This window comes from Globicephala melas, chromosome 2 (genome assembly GCF_963455315.2).
Source record: "Globicephala melas chromosome 2, mGloMel1.2, whole genome shotgun sequence".
Taxonomy (NCBI): domain Eukaryota; kingdom Metazoa; phylum Chordata; class Mammalia; order Artiodactyla; family Delphinidae; genus Globicephala; species Globicephala melas.
In genome coordinates this window covers 86,492,059-86,519,183 of record NC_083315.2, presented here as the reverse complement: position 1 = coordinate 86,519,183, position 27,125 = coordinate 86,492,059, and the positions used below count along the sequence as shown (strand labels likewise).

Sequence of the window (27,125 nt, the reverse complement as noted above, 5' to 3'; positions counted from 1 at the left end):
TATAATCAAGAGTATTTGTCCATATTCTAACGAAACACAAACACACATGCACACACGGAGAGAGATGCTTTTCCTCTTGTCCTCTTTCAAACAGAAGGAAAGGGTCACCCAGGTTTTCACTTTTATGAAAACATCAAGACTTTCTTCCATTCCCAGGATTCCCACTTTTTTATCTGAGCATCCCATGACCAAAAGGGGATTCTCTACATGCAGGTATATGGCAAACCGCAAAACGCCAGCTGCCAGGAGGACCACGCATCCCTATATTGATTCTCCTTCCATTACTCAAGAGACCTACAACACTCTCCTTGAAGGGAGAAAAAACATTAAAATGCTTCATTTCTTTCCCAGGATATACAAATTAGTATCGTTATTCTCTCAGAATAAAAACGTGTTTAGATGGATTCAGGATACTCCATTTAAAATATCCGTTACCCTCAAATCAAATTTTCACTGCCATTGAGTGGCAAGGGGCAATGGCCCGGGATCAGTGAGCTGCTAAGACTCCTTCTACTGGAGTGTTTAATTTCATTTTACTTTCCACAAATAAGCATGCTTGGAGCCGCTGCCTTTCCTTCCTCTGGAGTAATCGAAAAATTTAATTCACATTAAGCCAGAAAGGATGGTGTTTTTCCCTAAGTTCACCCAAGGCAAACATTTTAAACCTCTAACAGCTCATCAGTCAGAGATGCATGTCTCATCCTTTCCTGATGAGGTGCCTCCTAGAACCAAACAAAGCCTTCCGCCCAGCCTCACTCCATCCTCCACCCACCACACTCAGCCCCTGAGCAAAAGATCACCCAGAGAAGCCGGTGGGTGCATCTCCAGATGCCCACTGTGATTCTTAAGATGCCTGCAGTATACATGCCAGGAACCCCCTCCATGTGGAGATGTATGAGTTTCTAGGCATCACTTCTGCTTAAAAGATTAATGTGTGGGGGGACCAAATGCCTCTTTGCTACTGCAATTTGAACTGCAAGCAGCTTACCTGAGATTGAGTATTTCACTAGGGCTAGGTTATGCTTCAAATCTTATCATGCCTTCCCTAAAAACTAATAACATTTTGCACTTATATGGTGCCTTTCATCAGCCCCAGGTAATATACGACACAATGCTGAACTCAGATATGAGTAAATCATTAATTGTTCGTAATGCCTCACATAAGCACTTTCAGATCGTCATGCATAAGGATTCAATCAAGCACAATGACATCCATGCATATTTCTCTTTTATTCAGGTATAAAATGTGTGCAGTGACTTATAAATGACAAATTTCTCATGAACACAATCAAAAGCATATCATCACCAAGATGACCTGGTACTACAAAGGTGGTAGATATTCTGCTCACAGATCACAGGACTTTTTATCAGAAAGACCAAGGAGTTCCAAGGAAGAAGAAAAGAATAAGAAGCATCTAAATATTCGTATTTAGAAAAACACCTAAAACGCTAGATTTTCCCCTTCTGTCAGTCTAGCATAGCGTTTCTCAGGCACTTCTGCTTGCAAAGATAATACATTTCTTTCTTTCTTTTTTTTTTTTTTTTGCGGTACACGGTCCTCTCACTGTCGTGGCCTCTCCCGTTGTGGAGCACAGGCTCCGGACGCGCAGGCTCAGAGGCCATGGCTCACGAGCCCAGCCGCTCCGCGGCATGTGGGATCTTCCAGGACCGGGGCACGAACCCGTGTCCCCTGAATCAGCAGGCTGACTCTCAACCACTGCGCCACCAAGGAAGCCCCATTTCTTTTTTTTTAAAGAAGGAAAGTAATGTAGTAAAACAGAGTGGCATCTTGTAAGAAGTCCACCTCATTCGGTTCCTGGATTTTTGTTTACTTCAATTATAGAGTTAGAATTCATGCAGCAGAGAAGTATGTGGCCACAGGGGCTGACTCAGAGAGTATCGAGGTGACTTGGCCTGGAAGGAGCGTGGAGGGACATTTAGAAAGGACAGGGGTGTGTCTGTTTCAGCGTGGGCCATAGTTATTTTCCTTGGTCTCATGCCTCTGGCTTCGGTAGAGAGAAGCTACAAGCAGAAAGACAATGCTCTACATTCAAAAAGCCATCTCGGCCAAATTTGAGTCTGGTAAGTTAGTTGGCTTTGCTAGTTATCCTCCCTTTGAGCCCAGATTCATTCCTGCCCTTCCCAGCTTGGGTAAGGTTCATTGCTTCACACCACATTAGCCCTGGAAGTGCTGTAGCATCTCAACAACAGTACCATCATAGCACATCCTCCACAGGCCCTCCCACAGATCAAAGAAACCCCAAATCCCTCCCTGCAGGTTTCTCATAGGGTATGGCCCTCCTGGGGCCCACCGTCTCCCCCACGGTTCCAACTGTGGGCTCCCGGGCAGCATCGGCTACTGCTCCACTGCTACTCCGGGCCTCCTGCCCATCGCCACCCCCTCTTCCATTCTGCTGCAGCAGGCACTGTGGAGGGAGCAGTGGGTGAGCTTTCCTCCCTCCACCCATGGGGAATTCCATTATTGGACTGTAAATACCACTACCCTGCATCCTCAGTTTTTCAGGATTTGATAGAGACTCTACAGGGATGCAGTTGTTTTCCTTGGCTTCTTGTTTATTACAGCCATCCTCCCGCCACACCTCCTCCCCTACCGATTCAGGGCTGTCCTCTAACCTGGGGCTGAGCCTTAAACGCTCCAAACTAAGACCGCTTATTCTGCCAATGACAGAAATCCACTTAATTAATTTAAACAAAAATAGAAATTTGCCATATTGTATTTCATTGTTCATACATGGTCTCACTGAACCCCAGGGCAGGGACACAGCAGAGCCTCAGGAATAGACCAAAACTTGTAACTGGAATGCCTTTGTGGCTGCTTCTCTTTCCTCTCCGTGCTTTTAAATATGTCCACATCACTCTTTCTCACTACCGGCCAGCTTTCTCAGCTTCCCAGGTCACCTACAGCTCCTGCTAAGGCTGGAAGCTCTGAGTCCCAATTCCAAATTTTCAGAGAAGGAACCATGACCAACCCAGGTTGTCTAAGGGGCCCAACCCTGGACTAATCAGCTGTGACCAGCAGATCAAGACCACTTTATATAACCTGGTTATATGGGAGCCAGCAGAGTAGAGAGATAGTTTCTAGAAAGAATCTGAAAAAGAACATACATATATATGTGTATATATATACACACATAAACTGAATCACTTTGCTGTACACCCGAAACTAAGACAACATTGTAAGTGAATTATATTTCAATTTTTAAAAATGGTTTAAAAAAAAGACAGCTTGCCACAGAAGTGGGTGCAGCATCTTTTAATACCTACTTAAAAAAAAAAAAAAAAAAGCAGAAACTAAGCAAACAGCTCTATCAGTGTGTAAAACTAGGTTGGCCTCCAACCAACTTTCGTATTTCAACTTTTCCTCCCTGCAGATAGAGCTCCTTCCCCACGTTATACTTACAATGGCATAGAGGCCATTGCGACCAGCGGACGCAGGAGGCTTGATCCAGGAGAGGAAGACTTCAGCCCCAGTCCAGTCACTACCGTTCCATCAAGGTACCCTTGCCCCCGTCCCCAATTCTGTCAGCTGCCTGCATGCTTAGAGTACAGTTATTCCTTGACAGGCTCACACCCTGCTACACACAGCCCTTTGTAGACAGCCTGTGCTGCACAGCACTTTGAGGTCAGGCCAATCTGCTGCTGCTTCTTCTTTTTTTTTAATTGCCTTTTATTTTAGAATTATCTTATGCTTACAGAAGAGTTACACACATAGTATAGAGAGTTCTGGTATACCCGATACCCACTTTCCCCTACTATTAACATTTGCACATTTGTCACAATTATGAACCAATATTGATGTATTACCATTAACTAAAATCCATACTTTATTTGTATTTCCTTATTTTTTTTAAGATTTTTTTGATGTGGACCATTTTTAAAGTCTTGATTGAATCTGTTACAATATCACCTCTGTTTTATGTTTTGGTTTTTTTTTTTTTTTTTTTGGCTGCGAGGCATGTGGAATCTTAGCTCCCCAACCAGGGATCAAACCCATACCTCCTGAATTGGAAGGCAAAGTCTTAACCACTGGACCGCCAGGGAAGTCCCCAGTCTGCTTCTGACATTGGTTTCATCACTTACCAGCTGAGGGTCATCATGATTTCGGACGCACACAGCAGTGATAGGTAGCTTGCAGTAAGCAGCAGCCGTGAACAGTAGCTGGAAGCAAGACCTTTATCCCCTGACCAGGAGTCCTAACTGCTAGACCACAGAGACCAGTGGCTAGGGCCTAAATCCCCAGTCCTTGCCTGCCTGACAAGAAAGAATTCTGACAAGGAGGCGGAAGGTAAAGAGAAAAGTAAAACATTTACTGGAAAAGCAGAGTACATGGGGAAAGACAGACGGGCGAACTCTGCGAGAGAGTCTTGAGAGTCGTGCCTTTGGGAAGTTTAAATCCTTTATAAGGGGGCAGTGTTCCGGGTCTTTGTCTTCCCTCTGGCCAATCATCTTTTGTCCCCCTGGCTAATCTGTCTCAGTACCCTCCCCTAGGTGCACATGCACCCCTCAGCCAAGGTGGATTTCAAAGCAAAGGCGTCTGGGAGGAAAGAAGCAACACTTACTATGGCCTGGCGTCCCCTGACTTTTGACCCCCAGGGAGCCTTTCTGTGTCTGTGTAGTGTCTCCCTTGCCCCAAGAGGGGGGATATGTGATCTCTTGATCCTTTACTCAAACAAGGTTTAGCCCCTCTTCATTCCTGCCATGACTGTTATTTTAAGGTGTCCACAAGAGACAAAGCCTGGCTACTTACCCTGTTTCTGTTGTTACTTCCATTCTGGAAAACAAACAGGAGGCTGATTGTAAATGCCTAACCTGGAGCCCACCTATCTCCTGTCTCAGGAAATGCAAACAGTAGGCTAGTTGTAAGGGTCAGGCCTGAAGCCCACTTTTTCTCACCCCAGGAAACGTAAACAGGAGGCCAGTTGTAAATGCCTGGCCTGGAGCCCATCTATCTCCTGCCTCAGTCAAGCCAGCTTATCTATCCTCTCTAAACCTCAGTTTCCTCATCTACAAATGGACACAAAAATGTCCATCTCAAAGGGTTGAATTGAACTAACCTGTGCCATGCAGTCAAAACAGTGCCTGGTGAACTTTAGGTGCTCAACAGAACGTTCCTCTTGTTATTTATTATTGTTCTTGTTAATATTAACCTTTATAATAAAACATACAAATGTCATTTTAAATAGGCAAACCATCTTCAGGTTGATTTCATAACTACAGACCCTATGCCATGTTCCAAAATCATTGGATAGCACATTCTAATAAAGGAAATGGCTAAAAAACAAAACAAAAGCACGTGGTAAATTTAAGGCCTTTTTGTTTTGTTTTTTGTTTGTATTTTCTGACACCTGTAGAAATCTCTTACTCAGAATTGTAAGAATGAAATAATAAAAAGCACATAAAGCACTAAGCACCGCACCTAGATGTAGAACGTATTCAACAAGTGATGATTGTTGTTTTTATTACCATACCTAGTATGATTTTGATTACTATCATTATTATTAGTCCTAAGGGGAAAAGTGCTTAAACGTTCACTGACAAATCCTTTAAAGTGATCATTTCATTGAATACTATGCAAAGCTATGAAACCTCCTTTCCTAGTTAAGTTTGAAACTTAATGTATATGTGTGACATTAGATTTCAATCAATATGGAAAGCTCAAAGTAATTTTTTTTTCTTTCTTTATTTATTTAGGGCTGTGTTGGGTCTTCGTTTCTGTGCGAGGGCTTTCTCTAGTTGTGGCAAGCGGGGGCCACTCTTCATCACGTGCGCGGGCCTCTCACTATCGCGGCCTCTCTTGTTGCGGAGCACAGGCTCCAGACACGCAGGCTCGGTAGTTGTGGCTCACAGGCCCAGTTGCTCCGCGGCATGTGGGATCTTCCCAGACCAGGGCACGAACCCGTGTCCCCTGCATTAGCAGGCAGATTCTCAACCACTGCGCCACCAGGGAAGCCCCTCAAAGTAATTTTTAAAAAATTTTTGAATGGAAGGGGAATCACTGATTGACACAGCAAAGAGAAGAGTAGTTTCCCGGGGAAGCAGCAGCTTTTTTGGTGGTTATTGCTCGCTGTAGCTCCTGCTAACTTTCACACTGCTTTCTTGCTCAGAGAACTTTCTAAGCTTCTGTTAGAAATAAGTGCCTTAAAACCTCAAGACAAAATATATCACTTCCCACCACACCTTGAGCAGCCTATCTTGGGTGTCTGTGACCTAGATTCACCATAACATGAGAGCCAAGAGGGAATGTTGGCTTTTAAAACATGGGACGCCTGCCCCCACTCTGGGCTTCAACCTGGATCTCTAGGCTGATTTGGAATGAGTTCTAAGGTGATCCACTGGGAAGGGGTTCTGGTTCAAGAAAAAGGTGGGAGCATGGCAAGAAGGGAGGAGGAAAGAGGGAGTACCTAGTATGGACCCTACTGCAAAAATAATCCCCTCTGCACAGAAAATCCACAAGCTGGTGGCAGTCATTACAGTTCTCGGCCAGAGCCTGCAAGAGATATCTTCTTTAGTCAGGCATGAGGGAAACACTGCCTCTTGGGTTCTGCTAGATTTGTTCTCTGGGTTAGATATTGATTTTTCCTTCAGCGGAATAGCAAAGGCATGAGAGCATGAAGGATTAGAGGTGGGTTCCCTTCCCCCATCCAGGGCTCAGAGTGATGAGTCAAAGCAACCATGAGCCACTCCTTATCTTTCACATGCAAGGAGACACTGAGCCCTGGACTCAGCGCTGGTTAGAGATAGCTGTGCGAATGAGTGTGCTATGAGGCTCTCAGAGAAATAGGCTTTTCCCCTTCTCTTATCATTCTGTCCCCAGTCACATACTGTCTATTTAGGGTGTTGATAACCATATTAAAATCATCCCCATACAATTTCAATATAGATGAAAGCACAGCTATATTTGGATGCGATTTTCCTTCCCAAGCAGAAAATTGTTGTCTTCTTCATTTCCTTAAGTTTCTCAAGAATTCTGTAAATTGTTAAGCATATTTATTAAAAGTTTTTTTTCCTATCAGAGAGACTCATCTATACAAAGCAAAGGTTTGGGCTGGGCAATCCAGTGATTTGGCCTCTTCGATGGGGAGAAATTGCTTCTGTGTAAGAGCTAATAGCCACCTGGTTTCAAACCTCAGATTTTTACAGTAGTTTGAAACAAGTGTGGTTATTGGTCGGTGTGATAAGCAATAAAAGTAAACATTGCAAAATGAAACAGTGAAGAACCTTCATAAACCTCTACATTTGTCTTTTTTAATGAAAAATATTCATACCAAAAGTAAGATGTAAACATCCATGCAAGAAAAATGAATCTGGACACAGACCTTACATCATTCACAAAAATTAACTCAAAACAGACCACAGACCTAAATGTAAAATGCAAAACTGTAAAACTCCTAGAAGACATAGGAAAAAGTCTAGACAGCCTTGGGTATGGCAATGACTTTTTAGATACAACACCAAAAGCACAGCCCATGAAAGAAATAATTGATAAGCTGGACTTCATTAAAATTAAAAACTTCTGCTCTGCACCAGACACTGTCAAGAGGATGAGAAGACAAGCCACAGACTGGGAGAAAATATCTGCAAAAGATACATCTGATAAAGGACTGTTATCTAAAAAATAAAAAGAACTCTTAAAACTGAACAATAAGAAAACAAACAATCCAATTTAAAAATAGGCAAAAGTCCTGAACAGACACCTCCCCAAAGAAGATATACAGATGGCAAATAAGCATATGAAAAGATGTTCCATATCATATGTCATCAGGGAAATGCAAATTAAAACAGCAACAGGATGCCACTACACACCAAAATCCAGAACACCGACGGCACTAAATACTGGCAAGGGTGTGGAGCAACAGGAACCCTCATTCATTGCTTATGGGAAGGCAAAATGGTACAGCCACTGTGGAAGACAGCTTGGCAATTTCATACAAAACTAAGCATATTTTTACCATATGATACAGCAATTGTGCTTCTTGGTATTTACCTAAATGAGTTGAAAGCTTATGCGCACACAAAAACCTACACACAATTGTTTATAGCAGCTTTATTTATAACTGCCAAAATTTGGAAGCAACCAAGAGGTCCTTCAAGCGGATAAACTGTGGTGGTACATCCAGACAATGGGATATGATTCAGCGCTAAAAAGAAATGAGCTATCAAAACACAAAAAGACATGGAGGAACCTTAAATGCATATTACTAAGTGAAAGAAGCCAATCTGAAAGGGTTACATACTGTATGATTCTAACTATATAACTTTCTGGAAAGGCAAAACTACAGAAACTATAAAAAAGATCAGTGGTTTCCAGGGGTTAGGGTGAAAGGAGGGATGAATAGACAGAGCACAGAAGAGTATTAGGGCAGTGAAACTACTCTGCATGATTCTATAAAAGTGGATACATGCCATCATATTTGGGCATCATATACCCAAACCCCTAGAATGCAAAATACTGAGAGTGAACCCTAGGATAAACTATGGACTCTGGATGATAATGATGTTGTCAATGTAGGTATATCTGTTGTTACAAATGTACCACTCTGTGTGGGATGCCAATAGCAGGGGAGGCTGGGTGTACTGCGCCAGCCCCACTTCGGTACCCACAGTTCTGCTTCAGGTCCAAGAGCCATGTGCAGGACGTACCTTCTCTCTCTCAGGTCCTCCTTTACAATAAAGAAACAATAATTCCCACCCCATCCACTGTCCGCCTTCCCTTTACAGGCATTTTAAAAAGATAAGTTATGGAATACAATCGGTTACATTGTATATTATAAAAGTTAAGCGCATTAACGTAAACCCATCTGTGAAATACTGTTCCATAAGAACTTAGCCTTATATTCCAAATCAAGTTGCTTTGGGTGAAGCTCATTCTTTAATGCCCTTTTCTTGCTAATAGTACATAATCGCAGGTTTTTATCTCCCAAACTGCCTTCTCATGTGTGCCTCCATGGCCAATACTTCAGGCTGCTGATGTTGTTATTGTTGTTATAAATTGGTAAAAAATTATTGAGCACTTGTTACCTGGCAAGCAGTGTGCGACACAGTTATATACATTATCTCGTTAGTTCTTACAACACCATCACAATGTTCAATGTTGCAGAGACTGAACCTCCAAACTGTTAATTAAAAGACCTAAGGTCCCAAGTGCTGAGTAAATGCAGCAGCCAGAATTTACACCAGTTTGTCTGAATTCCCTAATCATTAGGCTGTACTTGAATCAAATGGGGAATCGCTGACTTCCAAACTGCCCAAGGAGAACGTCACTTCATTGGCTAAGACCTAAAAGGCTGTGGTAGGTTTTCCTTTTTCCTACAGTTGCCTAAAGTCTCTGCTTAGAAATAGATAGAACACAGAGGCAGAGAGGCAACATGTTTCAAAGAGCCCTCAGACATGCTGTGCGTCTTTTAGATGGTGCAATTTCTGTTTTTAAGGACACCTTCATCTAAAACTTCCTCCAGTGCTCGGATTTCTCTCTGTGTGTGTTTATGCGTGCACACACACAGTGAAATACTATTCCCAAAATTTTATCTGCAAAGAGCTGCCGTGTAATGCAAGCTGACAGGCGAGGGAAGGAGGCATAATCATCAGCTATCTATGCATTTTTTTAACCATCCAAATAGGGCTATCATAAGAACTGAGATTAATCCTGGCATCCAAATCTACAGAGGGAACTTTCTTTCCTCAGGAGATACCTTAAACTCAGGGCACTGTCCAACGTCAGAAGGAAATCTCCCCCAGAATATTAGAAAACCATTGCAGTGTGGAGCCTCAGTTTGATCAAATGTAGTGCCCCTCTATTCCCAGCTCCCCTTTTGAAAAGTGGCATTTGTCTGATTTTCTTTCCCCTTCAATTTGTTTTCCTGTCAAAGGGATCACTCTCCGCTCCCCTACTCCACAGCACCACCTGATTGAATTCCACTCAGGGCTCCTGGTGGTCCTGTTCTCCAAGCCAACTTGAGGGATCCCTTTTGCCTGTTTCATACCATTCATCTCTCTGGGCAACTGAAATTGTGCTGCAAAACGTAGCGCTACTTCTTGGGACCTCATTAACACCAGCTCCAAGGGAACAGGCTTCAACAGAGGAGACATTAAGCATCTAAATAGCACACTGAGACAGCAAAGACTTCAAAAGCATGGCAGACAAGTGATAGAAATCAAGTAACTGATCTAAAAAGCCAGGCAGTACACAAAGAGCCAAGGGAAGCTTTTCAATTTATATTTCATGTTGATATTACGTTTGTTTCCACATAGCAAGGAAAGGCCCCCAAAATAGAGAGATGGCAGAGAGTTTGTGTGCCCCCTGGGGTCCCTAGATTCAGCTGAACTGAAGCCAGAAATAATATCATAAAACTAATTTAGCCATCACACCAATAGGGCTCCTGAGCCATGAGACAGACTAGATAATTGTATGTTTCCTACAATTTCTGACACGCGCCAGACTTTGGAATCCAAGGTTCAGCCTTGCTTTTATCTTAGCCACATCAGCTGTTCTGCCAAATGAGAACTCTTGGTTTCACTGTTGTTTGTAATGTGTGTGAATAGATGTGTGATCCGAAATTTATTTCGGAAGACACTTGAGAAAATTGGGTATCTCTCCATAAGGACTCAGGGGAGCCAATGGACAGACAGCATAAGAGGTTGGGGAAATCTTTCTGCCTTAACGACAGACGAGAGAGAAACACAAACAATTGGATGGGATGGGGTAAGGCTAACACAGCATCAGTGACTACACAAGGCAGAACTGCAGAGGATCTTTAGTCCAACCTCCTCACTTACAGGTAAAGTCCCAGGGTAAAGCAATTGCCCTGAGATGGTACCACTGGCATAGACTGTAAGAACCTGTGGCTTGATCACTTTGTATCCTTGATCACCAAGAACATTTGACTTTGGGGTCCATTAATTAATTTAGATTGTTCTGATAAAATGACTTAGGTTTTCTATCTCCACAATTAACTTTCTGCTCAGTTTCTTTTGCTTGAAGAAAAAATGAGGTAGACAGGTAGCTGTGACAAAGCAATGTGTATTGAGAAGTGCCACTTGCTGAAACTTAGGATCTTAGTACCACAATGTTTATTTTGCTTATGAGTCTGCGATAGGGGCAGGACTTGGCAGGGTCAGCTTATCTCTGCTCCATTAGGCATAAGCTGGGATGATGGCTTGAGGCTGGGGGCTAGAATCATTAGAAGGCTTGGCAATTGGTGCTGGTTGTCAGCTGGGACCTTAGCCAAAGCTATTTGCTGGAACATCTACATATGGCCTCTCCATGTGGCCTGAGCTTTCTCACAACGTGACAGCTGGGTTCCGATGGTAACTATTCCTAAAGAGAGAGAAAGAGCTAGACAGAAAAATGTCACCTTGCGTGGGCCGAACCTAAGAAGTCATGCGGCATCATTTCTACAACATTCTACGTGTTGAGGCAATCACAAAGGCTTAAAAATTTAAAGGGGAGAGAAAATGGACTTTTCTGGATTGGGGAGTGGCAAGATTCTGGACAGGCCATTTCTAGACAAGGAAATACTGCTGTAGCCATAGTCTGAAACTACAATCTGCCGTACTTGGTTAGGTTACTCGACTCTTTTGAGCCTCAGTTTCTTTACCTGCAGACTCAGGATAATAACACTTCACAGAGTTCTCAGAAAGGTTAGAGGTAGCATATGCTGTGTGCGTACATGCAGTAGATGCTCAATACCAGTGCTCAGTCCAGGTTAGGGGTCAGATGTAGAGAAGCAGAAATGGTCTATTGCTCCTTCAGTGATTGCTGACACACCTGCACCTGGACAAGGAATGATGCTTGTTATAACTAGGATAAGCTAAAGGCCAAATCGACCATCCTTCAGGCTCTTCCCACTTATCCTGAGAAGATTTCAAGAGCATCTCATCTTGAGAAGGTATCAGCTCAGTTCTGGAATGAAGACAGTTAATTTCTCCCACGTTACTGCATCTGTGTTAGACCTTTTAGACTGAGTGTAAACAAGTAACTAAAAATGATGAGTTAAATGCTGCGGCTTAGAAGGAATCTTAATCGCATTTTCAAATGTTTACTTATGTGAGGAAAAAAAGCTCTTTACAAAAGCTCTGACAGAAGGGCTGGCTGCTGGGATTATTCCCAGAATCCAACATGCTCTCTAAATAAGTTTGAGCCTGGGGTATTGTTGTGGTTCACAGGAAACCAGTTTAAAACATTTAAAACACAAAAATCTGATGCAATAAACCTAATGCAGATTCACAAATATCACATAAGAAAATCCATAGATTTTAAAGACAAGTCCATAATCTTTGGGGGGGGTCACATGAGTCACCTATAAGGTGCGAATGAAATCTGAACAGATGAGGTCTTCTGAATAAGACAACGGGTGTGACAAACCTGCCCTTCAGGGAAATCACCTCATTTCTAACCCAACTTAGTGGTGCAGTTTCATGGGAGGCTCCCTCAGCTGCAGCAGGAGTTTTCTCTCAGAGTCCAACTCCCCACTCCTTCCATAAGGAATGAGAAAGAAAAGCGAGACAAATGGGTGAAAATGCACTCTATCTCACGATAGTACTCATGAGGAGACCCCCCACAAAGAAGCTCTTCAAAAGGGAGAGATGAAAGGGGGTCCAGCTTTACGCTAGCATTTGAGCTGGCATTTGCAGCATTGCCGTGTGACTCGGAGCAGGGCATGAGAAGCCCTTTGATTGCCAAAGAACAGTTGCACCTCTGTTGGAGCGGTCCTCATGACTCACGTGGCTTAGCAGCAAAGGAGGGATAAGAACAGATGTGAGGGGGAAGATCACAGCAGAGGGAAAGTTACTTGACTATGAACCAAAAAGAGAAAAAAAAGAACACAAAAGGAGGGGGAGCATGAGGAAAAAGGAGAAGAAAAAAGTGTTTGGTATACTCTGGCAGAGCACCTGTTGTCTTTACAGGCAATAGCACATCCAGGAGGGAATGAATCATTCCTTCTTAATCATGAAACTGAACAACGTTGCCCAGAAAATGTCTCAATGGCAGCAAATGCCTTCCTTCTCTGCCAGCTTCATGCAGTGGAAGTTTGATCTATATTGGAGAGTGTGGGAAACTTATGTATTTCTCTTTAAAACATGAACACTTTAGGGCTTCCCTGGTGGCGCAGTGGTTGAGAGTCCGCCTGCTGATGCAGGGGACGCGGGTTCGTGCTCTGGTCCAGGAAGATCCCACATGCCACGGAGCAACTAGGCCCGTGAGCCATGGCCGCTGAGCCTGCGTGTCCGGAGCCTGTGCTCTGCAACAGGAGAGGCCACAACAGTGAGAGGCCCACGTACCGCAAAAGCAAAACAAAACAAAACAAAACATGAACACTTTAATAGCAATTACAGTGTACCAGGTATTCTGCTAACTCCTTTACAAACATTAACTCACTTAATCCTCCACAGTCTAAGAGGCCGATAAGGAAACTGACATCCCTGTTTCTTTCAGTTAACCATCATGGTTGTCATCATCTCCATCCATCACCACCACATTAACAACTATTATCTTTTTAGCCCTTGCTGTGTGTCAGGTGCTTCTTACATAATCTTACATACCTCATCATTTCAGTCCTTTCAACAACACTGTACTAGGGGCACTATTTTTATTCCCGTTTTTCAATGAAACGAAAATATTAAGATTTTACGATGTCTTAGAACTGTTCACATACATAGAGTGATAAGGCTAATGGGCAGCAGGTCTGAGGAAAGAACCCAGTTCAGCCTATCCTCAAAGCCAGTGCCCAAACCACCATGGCTCTCAGCCCGGAACCCACGAAGCAATAAACACCCCTTGCCATTTCTCACACGTTAGGTGCTGTGAGGCACTCTGGTCTCAAGTAATTCAGTCAGAGCCATAAAGTTCCTGCTATTTCCACTCTCTGGTGGGTGGGTTACCAGAAACCAGACATTGAGTCATAAAACATTAGAGCGTCCCCTCTCCACTCCACCCGTATTATACCCACACAGAAACTGAGGTCCACGGCATTAAAATCAGAATCAAAATTCAAATCTTGTGACTTCAATCTACCACCGCCTTTCAAGAAACTCAGAAAACTGGAACTATACTTATCGAGTCAATTTTTTGCCAGATCTTTTCATTTTAACCAGATGAAGAAGCACAGGACATAGGTCTGGAACATGAATTTATCTGTACTTTCATTGCTAACATGACTAGGGACCTTCTTCTGTCCCATTTTCTGAATGGTATGGAAAGAGAGTCTTAGTCTATCCTCTTTGGATAAAACCCACATGCTGAAATGCCTTCGGTAAACTCCAGAAGTGTACTTAATGTCATTAAAATTAATTCAGAATTATAAGAAAAGTCTGCTTGAAAAGGTTTGTCAATTATTTTGTTTTCAGATAACAGATAACCGCAAAGCAAATCCAAGAAGTATGTTGAAATTTTTTAGTAGCAATCCCAAATCTGGCCACAATCAATTCACTAGTTCCTCTGCAGTTTTATTCATTTGTTTATTAAAAAGAAAACAAAACACTTACTTTGTACTACTGATACCCTGTGTAGTGACAGGCAGTGAGAGACACACAAGGACAAGACAGATTTCTAGCCTATAGGAGCTCTCCATATCACAGAGGGAACAGACATGTCTACAAAGAAAATTCAACAGAGCACCCTTACAGCAAGTTAATCAAAGACCTTTATACACAGAAACCCTAAGAACAGGGATGTAAACAAAGATGGAGTTCAAAGATTTCTTTATCATTCCATCAGTTGGATAATAATCAAATGACCATTTACCAAAATGATTTGAAATTGCAGAATCCCCTGATCTGCCTTCAGAATTAATGCTCAGATAATGAATGCTCAGTTCCTTCAGATGTTTAATTACTGAGGGGCCTTACTTTCCAAAAGAGAGCCTATACAAACTTGGGAAGTGACATGGAATATTAATGAGATGTGATCTTGAGAGGTCATATAATTCAGACTCCGTCCTCAGGCAAGACTCTTATATTTAAAAACCTCAGGGAGAGAAGCTTGACAATCTTCTTTATTGACAGTTTTGACAACCCTCAGATAGGTCTGCAGTGGTAGCTCTTAAAGCATGTCCCCCCATCATGGCCTCTAGGGTCCCTCGTGGAAACTTGATCAGAGAAAGGCCTGTATTTATCCTTCATCTGGGACTGAGGTTCTTGGTCCCCTCAGGTCCAGAGGATTATCTGACTGCAACTGGAAGGCCTGGAGACTGTGAGGCCAAAACCAGGTCTAAGGAAACATCGTATGTGTTCCATGGGGGAGGGGAGATGGAGCTGGGTCCCTGGGGCCGGTGACAGGAGATGAATCGTAACATTCAGTAACAACTAACATCTGGATAAAGCTTACACATTTACAAATTTCTTTGACATACACCATCATCTGGTTTCCAAAGGAAGGTGCAATAACAGTCATGTCACGTGGATTACCATCCCATTTTACTGAATGGAAAATGAGACTCAGAGGATTTAGGTTACCAAGAGGTAGATATGAGAATATTATTACTACTCTACTGCTATTCCTGATGATAGTAATAATGCTGACAATACTAATAAACATGTATATGTTCCAGCCACTTTGCCTGAAACATTTCATCTAATCTTCATAATGGCCCAGCAAAGTAGATAGTACAGAAGTGAAACTGGGATTTTAAAAGATTAAGTGATTTGCCTGTGGTGAAATGAAATTCAAACCCAGGTAATTTGACACCTAAGCCCATGTTTCTGCTACATTCATGAGCATTTTAGAAAATAACCACCATTTCTACCAGAAGAGGGATTCAAAACCCTAATAAATCCCTCCTGCCCAAGAATTCCTGACTTGTGTTTTAACCCACTCTGACAGTGATAAAACCCACATCTCCCTGTGTCTGGGACATTGCCATCTCTACTCACCCATCTTTCCCTCCCCTCTGAGAATCCCAGCATTGCCCTTACCTCCTCATGCATTAACAGTGAGCTGCGCTGATATTACCCCTTCCCACCAGCAGGACACAAAGAATTGAGCTGAGAGAGTGGCTGCAATTCTCTTGCCTTGAGCAGCAGGCAAGACCCTCAATGAATAATACAAGTCCATTGGTAATTTTCCTTACAAAACACTTCCTCATCTAGGATTCTTTTACATTTTGAGTTTTATAGAGGAGATGTCTGATGAGATATAGACATGAAGAGGCTAAACACTTGCCCAGAGTCACAAAGAAGAACAGGGACTTAAACTTAGGTCTCTTGGGTTTAACTGGCGAACAAGTTTATTCAATAAGTATTCATGGAAGGGCCACTATGACCCAGGCCTTGCATTCAGTTCCCTAAAGCTCACAAGGAGATTCATTCATTTATTTAAAAAAAACCTTTCTGAGTAGCTAGAAGATGCTAGGGCCACTGAAGATATAACAGGAGACAAAACAGGGCTGCTGCTTTCCTGAAGTTAACATGCTAATGGGGGAAGTAAGACAACAAACATATAAACAATGAAATAAATGCATGTCATATGCCCATAAGCACAGGGAGGAAAGCAAAGCACGGTAGTGTGGATAGGGAGTATGAGGGGGATGGGGGAACTGACTGCCTCATGCAGGGTAATGGCCTAAATACAGGCAGGACCTGAGAGAAAGGAGGCTATGAGCTATGCAGGGATCTGCAGGAGGGGTGTCCCAGGCAGAGGGAAGATTGAGTGCAAAGGCCTAGAGGCGAGTGTGTGTCGGCCTTTCCAAGAAAGAGCACAAAGGCTACTCTGATGGGAGTGGAGTGAGAAAGGAGAATATCTGTAGAAGATGAAGTCAGGTGTGGAGGCCAGACTAGGAGGAACCTTGTAGGCTCTTGCAAGGACTCTGGCTTTCCTCTCAATAACCAGAGTAGCCAAAGGAAGGTGGAGCAGAGAAGGCACGTGGCCTAATTTACATCCTAAGTTCTGGACGCACAGAGTCAAGGGTGGCTGATGGCCTGCCACTCCCTTTCTCCTCTCCCCGTCCCTTTCTCCTCTCATCCAAACTTCTCATTGCCCAGAGCACAGGATAGCCTGGATTCCCTAATCAAGACCAAGCCCCAGGACATGATGGAGAAAGAAAAGGATCATTTCTAGTCCTAGCCTGAACAACTCTGACTCTTCATCATAAGGGCCAACACAGAAGGTGATATTCTAGTCAAGGTTTAACCATGCTTTAGAATTTCTAGATATACCCAGTATCATGCTAGCATTTTTTGACAAAGAGATTTGGTCAGATTACATTCCATGCCTTTTGTCCATTAATTATCTTTAGCTCTTTTTTTTTTTTTAATGTAGTCACAATGGAGTGACCCATCTTGTATTTATAGCCTGTCCCTATTAAATTTTATTGTTCATTTATGGCCACTTGTACAACTAGCCAAGGTCTTGGTCTAAGCTGACTGATTTCAAAAATTGCATCTGAAACTCCTAGCCTGAAGTCATCTGTGCAGTCAATGGGCGTATAGGCCTTATAAATCAGCATAAAAATTCCCATGGATTTTTTTAATCTATGGTGGATGAAAGATGACCACAAATTTTTCCCTGCTCCTCTCAATGAAAGGTGAGCCTACTTCTCTCTCCTTGAACCTGCACTGGCCCTGTGTCTTGCTCTGACAGTAGAATGCATGGAATGAGGGCTTCCCTGGTGGCACAGTGGTTGAGAGTCCAGCTACTGATGCAGGGGACGCAGGTTCGTGCCCCGGTCCGGGAAGATCCCACATGCCGCGGGAAGTCAGCTGCAAAAGTGGTAAAGAGGCCTGGGCTAGATTACTGAATCATGAGAGAGCATGTGGAGAGGGACTCTCAGAGGATGACACACCATCCTGGACATTATGGCCTCAGTGGAGCTCCCAGCTAAATGCTGCCCCCTGAGTCACCTCAGCTACACCCTGTGGAACAGAAGAACCACCCAGCTGATCTCAATCAACCCACAGAATTGTGAAAAATAAGAAATTGTTGTTGTTGTAAGGCACTAAGTTTGGGGGGCAGCTTGTTACACAGCAACAGGAAACCAAAAAGCCATTCTTGACTTGGATGCTCACAGGAGGAGAAATGGTAGGAAGGAGAGGATAGAGGAAGAACTGGCTGGCCTGACAATTACACTGCAATTCAGTTCTTAATTTTTTTTTTCTTTCTTGAAAAATGAAATGAACTCTTACTAGTGGTTTCCTAACTTTGGTCCTCAAGCCAGTGCTAACAGAACAGAATTATCTGGGAAAGTTGGTTAAAACACCAATTTCTGAAACTTTCCCTTGGGAAGTTAGATTCAGAAGGTCTGAGATGGGGCTCAGAAGTCCATATTCTTCCAAAAGTCTTCAAGTGATTTTGAGCATACAGATTCGGGAATCTTGGCTCTAGACTGTGCACTACTTGAGGGCTGGAAGTAGGCTTATCCATCTACCCCATTGGCCTGGTAGAGTGTCTGACATATATAGGAACTACATTCATGTTTAGGGAATGGATGAATAAATGAAAGAAAGAATGAATGAATGAATCAGAAGAGAACAGGAATATCTATAGGTATCTTGACATCCCAACAGAACATAGATATTCTTTTGCACCCCGTGTTCATGACGGCACTACTGCCTGTATCTCATTCTTCCCTCCTCTTTGTTATGACCGCTACCTAATTAGGAATCTTGTCAGAATGAGAAGAGTGTGTAGCCAGTTTGGCAGTGGGGTGGTAGGTGACTGATGTAAAAGAGATATGGCATTAGGGCAGTGCATGTATGCACAAAAACAAAACAAAGCACCACACACACACACACACACACACACACACACACACACTTGCCACAGGCCTTGAGCTATCTGTCCCACTAAAAATGCCCCTGAAAACTGGAAAATAAATTCTCATTTTCTCTCCTTACTTCCCTAGGCAATTCTACTTTCTTTGGGAAGATGTCCAAATTCAAGGACACTGGCAGTTTAGGGAGCTTGGAGGAAAAAGAAGTAGAGAAAAGGCAGAGGGGTGTTTGACAGAGAAGAGCACAGAAAACCCAGGACACTTGGGGAGATGGAGGGACCACAGGGATAATATCTCGGCCAACGTGATTTGCTTGCTTTTTCTACCAAATTCTGTTCCTGTCATGCTGAGGAAACTCAATCTCAGGCCTTCGGGACCTGCATTTAAAAAAACCTGAGAACCTGAAAGCCTTCCTCTCCCACTTAGGCTTTCAATCTTCTCTGAATACAAAAGACTAAAAAAAAAAAAGTAAGGATCTTGAAAAACAGTCCCAAACAATGTCCTGTAGCCTAATTCATTCTGATCCACACCTACTCAAATTACATTGGTAACTTTGTTCTCTGACTGCTTTACTTATCAAATGAAAGGGCAAGTTTTCTAGGTACAGGGAGCAAACAAACACAAAGGACCCATGCAAAAAATGATCCACCTTGAAATTTTTTAAATGAACCAAACTGAAACCAAAAAAATGAAGCAAGTTGAAACACATTTTATAGAATTTTAAATGTCCAGCAAGGAATGTGACTGCTGTTTTCTATTTTCAAGACTTTGGATTTAAGAAAATCTACTCAAAACTTTGACATCAAGTAACAAAATTTATATTACACAAGATATACACATTTATAGTAGAAAAATAAGAATATAAAGATAAGCAAACAGAGAAAAACTTCCATGATCCTACCACCTAAAAATAAGTATTGCTAACATTCTAGATTTATCTAGATATTTATTATATCTATAGCTATATTTACAAAAATGTGACACTATACTTACCTTTTTTCAGTCAACAAAAAACCTTAACAACTTTCTAGGCTAATTTAGATATGCATTATCATCATTAATGACAGTATAGTATAGTAGTTGAAATATATATATATATATATATGTATGTATTTTTATAAACTCTTATTTATACTTACAGCACCAGAGTAAAAAAGTATATATATCATATATATTTTTTCATGTTTTCTAAAGATAAATTGCTATCAATAGCATTATTGGGCCAAAGCTTTTGATAAATATTGCCAAATAGCGCCTTGAAAAATTTGTGCTTCTCAACCCTCTCACTAGCTATATGACAGTGGCCATGTCCTCACTCTCACCATTCCAGGACAGCAGCCTTCTTATTCTTGGCTTAAGGGTCAAAAGAAAAATGTTTTCTCCTTGTTTGAATTCTTTGTTTTTTCCTCACTTGTGAGATTGTGAAGTTGAAGCTCTTCTCATATGTTTATTAGTCATCCTTCTTCATCTTTACCTTGGACTCTTGAATGTTCCATTGGAGTATTCACATATTCAATATTGATTCATAACAAACCTTTTTAAAGTAGGGATAGTCACCTTTTGCCTTTGATGACACAGATGTTTTTCCTAGGTTGTCATTGTTTTTTACATTTGTTTCTAGCACAGCGAGTTTGAACACACTGGGTTGGGTTCAAATCTTGGCTTTTCTGTGTCCTCATTTTGTGAACTTGGGTACATTTCTTGACTTTTCTAGTTCTCAGTTTCCTCATCTATAAGACAGGGGACATAATAGTGCCCTATGATAGGGCTAGATGGCAATTCGTATCAAGTCCCGATAACAGTAACTGGTACATAATAAGCTTTCAGTCAATACTAGATTTGTGAATTATAGTAGGTTTATTACCATGAAATGTTAATCTTACTTGGAGTTCATATTTTTCTTTTATAGATTCTGCCTTTGAGATCATGCTTAGAAAGTCCTTCTCCACCTTCACTGTTACATTTTTTTCTAGTACTATTAAGTTTTCTTTTTCACATTGAGATGGACTTGAATCCATTTAACATTAACTTTAGTGTAAGGTATGAGTTAGGGAATCTAACTTCATTTTTGTCCCAATACCATTTACTGAGTAATCATTCATTCCTAATAGAGCGAGAAGCCACATTTTATGAACAAAAGGTCTGGTTCTGGTCCTGTATTTTTGCTCCACTGACTAATCTATCTATGCCTACGCTGATAATTTGCTCTTTTCACAATTGTAGGTTGCGTTGTAGTACTGTGTACTGTATCTTATGGGGCAAGACTTCCCACATAACTCTTCTTTGTTAAAATTGTATGAAGTCTTCTATCACATTTATTATTTCAGATAAACTTTACAGACAGGAGTTTTGTCCAATTTCCTCCATGTGGTGGATGCTGTAACGAGCCACTCAGATCCTCCTTCAGAAATACTTATTCTTCCAGCTTCTGGGAGGGCTGCCAGAAGATGGCCCTCAGCTGTGAGCCCTGAGCTGAAGAAAACTGTCACATCTTTGATGAGGCCTCCTTCCAGAAGTAGCATGCACTTGATGACTGACTGACTGGGGGTGAGGAGTGCACTATAAATGCCAGCCACCTAGTCCCAACTTGGTATAACTGAGGATTCAAGCTAGTGCCAGGGCTCCCCATGGCGACAGGGGAAACCTTCTTTGGGACTGCTCTGCAGACCAACTTCTCCCCCTGTCCAGCCCTGCTTCTCCGCCCCCCCATCTTTTCAGAGTCCACAAGCACCCCCAAACAAATGCCCTGCATGCTAACCTCAGGCTCAGTCAGCTTCCTGGAAAGCCCCATCTGCAAAACATCCCCTGTGAAATGTAAAATTACTGGGGTTTGAATGAGAATGATATTACATCTCATGATTAATTTGACAGAATTAACATTTTTACAATATTGTCTTCTCATTGTATACTTCTCCATTTGTTTCCATTTTTCTTATATTCTCAAAAAATGGTTTGAAGGTTTCTTCACACAGGTCTTGGAATCTCTTTTGAAGTTTATTCCTATGGTTTTTTTGTATTTGCCATTGATATTAGTGAGACTTAGTATTTTTTTCTTCTTTGTAGTAGGAAATGAATTTGCAATCGCAGACACTCTTATAGAAGAAATTACATTTATTTTGTATGACTTCAAAGGCCAGAACAATTGGATTTTGACCTATCCCTCACACCTTATACAAAAATAACTCAAAATGGATCAAAGATACAAATGTAAAACTATATAGCCTTTAGAAGGAAACACAGGAAAAAATCTTTAGGCAAAAAATTCATGGCTATGACTCCAAAAGCACTATCCATTAGGAAAAAAAGATAAATTGGGCTTTATCAAAATTGTAAAATTTTGCTCTACAAAAGACACTGTTAAGATAATGGAAAGACAAGTTGTAGACTGGAGGAAATATTTGTAATATATAACATCAAAGGACTTGTACCCAGAATGAATAAAAAACTCTCAAAACTCAACAGTAATAATATAAACAACACAGTTTTAAAATGGGCAGGGCTTCCCTGGTGGCACAGTGGTTAAGAATCTGCCTGCCAATGCAGGAGACACGGGTTCAAGCCCCGGTCCAGAAAGATCCCACATGCCACAGAGCAACTAAGCCCCTGTGCCACAACTATTGAGCCTGCGTTCTCGAGCCTGCGTTCTCGGGCCCGTGCTCTGCAACAAGAGAAGCCACTGCAATGAGAAGCCCACACACGGCAACGAAGAGTAGCCCCACCTCACCACAACTAGAGAAAGCCCGCATGCAGCAGGGAAGACCCATCGCAGCCAAAAAATAAGATAAATAAATTTATTTGAAAAAAAAAAATGGGCAAAAGAACTGAATAGACACTTCAACAAAGAGAACATATGGAAAACAAATAAGCAATATGAAAACATGTTCAATATCATTAACCATTAGGGAAAAACAAATTAAAACCATATGAGATACCATTACACATCTATTAAAATAATTCCAAAAAAATACTGACAATATCAAGTGTTGGAAAAGATTCACAGGAAACTAAACTTCTGATGTATTACTGTGGGAAAGTAAAATGATATGGTACTTTGGAAAATAATTTGCTGTTCTTTATAAAGTTAAACATATATATACCATATAATGCAGAAATACCACTCTAAGGTATTTGGCCTACAGAAATGAAAACTTCTGCTCACCCAAAAACCTGTTTAGATGAATTTTTACCACAGTTCTATTCATAATCACTGAAAAGTAGTTTTATGTTGGTTTGCAAACTGGCATTATACAAAGAGGGCAGGTATAGACGGAAGAAAGAGGCAGATCACTCCAAATTGGTAGATGACAGGCCTAATAATCAAGGAAACTCAAATACAAGGCTTGTCTTGGGTGGCCACAAGACAAGCAGATCTCCACACCCACCTGCCAGCATCTTAAAAGTTTATAGAGAGGCCTTAATTGGATTCAGTCACACCTACTGTCCAGATGGTCTCAGCAGCTCCCACTGTGGGAACGGTTGGCAAAACATACATTCCAAGGACAGGAGAGGGGGTGAGGAGCTGCTGATTACCCAGGTCCAGCTCTTGGGTTAACTAGTGGTCACATCCTCTCGATTACCTCCTCCAGCAAATTAACCCAGTGCCTTCCAATGGGTGAATGGATAAACAAACAGGGGTATATCCATATAATAGAATACTACTCAGCAATAAAATGTCATCAACTATTGAAATACACAGCAATTCTGATGAATCTTAAAGGCATCATACTGAGCAAAAGAAATCAGTCTCAAAAGGCCACATACTGTACCATCCCACTTATATGACATCAGGAAAAGGCAAAACTGTAGGGACAGAGACTAGATTGGTGGTTGCCAGGGTTTGGGGGTGGAAGAAGGGCTAGCACAAAGAAATACGATGGGATGGTGAAACTGTTTGGGATCCTGATTGTGATGATAGTTACATGAATGTATACACTTACCATATATTCATATAAAAATTAATTTTTAATGTATTCAATTTATTCAGGAAATATTTAAATGCCTTCTCCCTTTCAGACACTAATTTGGATTCCAGCCCTCAAGGTGCTGAAAAACAACAGACAAGAGACTGGAACATAAATAATTCCAATACACTGTGTTCATTTGGATGACAGGAGGCTGAGGGAACGTGTGGCAGAAGACTGTAACTCCACACTGAGCATGATTTGGGCAAGGAATGTACCCTGGAAAAAAATGAGTGGAAAATTAATTACGAGTTTTCTAGTTTGGAAAAGCAAGTGGGTGAAATATATTAGAGGACATTCCAAACGAAGTAAGCAAGATAATGAAACTGAGGCTTGGAGAGGATGAGTACCCCGCCCAAATTTCTGTAAATCCGGAACTATTCTAAAATTAAAAGTTTATTTAAAAAAAAGGAAAAAAAAAAAAGGAAGGATGACTCAAAAAAAAAGGAACCTAAAAGCCCAGACAGCAGACCTGAGACCCATGGAGAGTTATTCCCAGGCCTTTATACTGAATCAAGGAATAGCTGACATATGACCAGCTGGATTCCAGAATTGCTATTTATGAAATACAAGTGACTTTCTGTGCCATCCAATTCCCCCTCTTTTGGGCAGGAACGTCCATAGCAGTCACCCTATGCCTTTCTCCCCATTGTATGTTGGCTGCGGGAAGCAGACAAGTTGTTTCCTTAGTTTCATAAGCGAAGAGGAACTGAACTTCAGTTGAGGCTTTAGTTGTGGCATGCTGGATCTTTTAGTTGCAGCATGCAGGCTGTAAAGATCCCGCATGATGCAACTAAAGATCCCACGTGCCACAACTAAAACCCGGCGCAGTCAAATAAACAAATGAATGGAAAAAAAAAAGAGGAAGGAGAGCTTCAAGATGGCGGAAGAGTAAGACTCGGGGATCACCTTCCTCACCACAAATACATCAGAAATACATCTACAGGGGAGAAAGAACCAAGATGGTGGACTAGAAGGACATCCTCTCACTCCCTCTTGCGAGAACACCAGAATCACAACTAGCTGCTGGACAATCATCAACAGGAAGACACTGGAACTCACCAAAAAAGATACCCCACATCCAAAGAAAAAGGAGAAGCCACAATGAGATGGTAGGAGGGGCGCAATCACAGTAAAATCAAATCCCATAACTGCTGGGTGGGTGACTCACAGACTGGTGAACACTTATACTACAGAAGTTCACCCACTGGAGTGAAGGTTCTGAGCCCCTTGTCAGGCTTCCCAACCTGGGGGTCTGGCAACGGGAGGAGGAATTCCTAGAGAATCAGACTATGAAGGATAGTGGGAATTGATTGCAGGACTTTGACAGGACTGTGGGAAAGAGAGACCCCACTTTTGGAGGGAACACATAAAGTATTGTGTGCATCCGGAGTCAGGGGAAGGAGCAGTGACCCCAGGGGAGACTGAACCAGACCTACCTGCTAGTGTTGGAGGGTCTCCTACAGAGGCAGGGCGTGGCTCTGTTTCACCATGGGGACAAGGACACTGGCAGCAGAAGTTCTGGGAAGTACTCCTTGGCGTGAGTCCTCCCAGGGTCTGTCATTAGCTCCACCAAAGAGCCCAGGTAGGCTCAGGCCAAACAACCAACAGGGAGGGAACCCAGCCCCACCCATTAACAGTCAAGTGGATTAAAGTTTTACTGAGTTCTGCCCACCAGAGCAACAGTCAGCTCTACCCACCACCAGTCCCTCCCATCAAGCCTCTTAGATAGCCTCATCCACCAGAGGGCAGACAGCAGAAACAAGAAGAACTACAATCCTGCAGCCTGTGGAACAAAAGCCACATTCACAGAAAGATAGACACAATGAAAAGGCAGAGAGCTATATACCATATGAAGGAACAAGATAAAAGCCCAGAAAAACAACTAAATGAAGTGGAGATAGACAACCTTCCAGAAAAAGCATTCAGAATAATGATAGTGAAGATGATCCAGGACCTTGGAAAAAGAATGGAGGCAAAGATCGAGAAGATGCAAGAAATGTTTAACAAAAACCTAGAAGAATTAAAGAACAAACAAACAGAGATGAACAATACAAAAACCGAAATGAAAACTACACTACAAGGAATGAATAGCAGAATAACTGAGGCAGAAGAACGGATAAGTGACCTGGAAGACAGAATGGTGGAATTCACTGCTGCGGAACAGACTAAAGAAAAAAGACTGAAAAGAATTGAAGACAGCCTAAGAGACCTCTGGGACAACATTAAACACAACAACATTTGAATTATAGGGGTCCCAGAAGGACAAGAGAGAGAGAAAGGACCAGAAAAATATTTGAAGAGATTATAGTCGAAAAGTTCCCTAACATGGGAAAGGAAATAGCCACCCAAGTCCAGGAAGCGCAGCGAGTCCCATACAGCATAAACCCAAGAAGAAACATGCCGAGATACATAGTAATCAAATTGGCAAAAATTAAAGACAAAGAAAAATTATTGAAAGCAGAAAGGGAAAAATGACAAATAACATACAAGGGAACTCCATGAGGTTAACATCTGATGTCTCACCAGAAACTCTACAAGCCACAAGGGAGTGGCATGATATACTTAAAGTGATGAAAGGGAAGAACCTACAACCAAGATTACTCTACCCGGCAAGGATCTCATTCAGATTCGATGGAGAAATCAAAAGCTCTACAGACAAGCAAAAGCTAACAGAATTCAGCACCACCAAACCAGCTCTACGACAAATGCTAAAGGAATTTCTCTAAGTGGGAAACACAAGAGAAGAAAAGGACCTACAAAAACAAACCCAAAACAATTTAAAAAATGGTCATAGGAACATACATATCGATAATTACCTTAAACGTGAATGGATTAAATGCTCCAACCAAAAGACACAGGCTCGCTGAATTGATACAAAAACAAGACCCATATATATGCTGCCTACAAGAGACCCACTTCAGACCTAGGGACACATACAGACTGAAAGTGAGGGGATGGAAAAAGATATTCCATGCAAATGGAAATAAAAAGAAAGCTGGAGTAGCTATACTCATATCAGATAAAATAGACTTTAAAATAAAGACTGTTACAAGAGACAAGGAAGGACACTACATAATGATCAAGGGATCAATCCAAGAAGATGATATAACAATTTTAAATATATATGCACCCAACATAGCACCTCATTACATAAGGCAACTGCTAACAGCTATAAAAGAGGAAATCAACAGTAACACAATAATAGTGGGGGACTTCAAAACCTCACTTACACCAATGGACAGATCATCCAAACAGAAAATTAATAAGGAAACAGAAGCTTTAAATGACACAATAGACCAGATAGATTTAACTGATATTTATAGGACATTCCATCCAAAAACAGCAGATTACACTTTCTTCTCAAGTGCACATGGAACATTCTCCAGGATAGATCACATCTTGGGTCACAAATCAAGCCTCAGTAACTTTAAGAAAATTC

General features: G+C 41.9%; 1 pseudogene; it reads left to right on the top strand.

The window, feature by feature from the left end:
* The first annotated feature begins 1,111 nt into the window (after positions 1-1,111).
* The window catches only part of LOC115845117 (ubiquitin-conjugating enzyme E2 R1-like), a 51,916-nt pseudogene continuing 25,902 nt past the window's right edge, over positions 1,112-27,125 (top strand).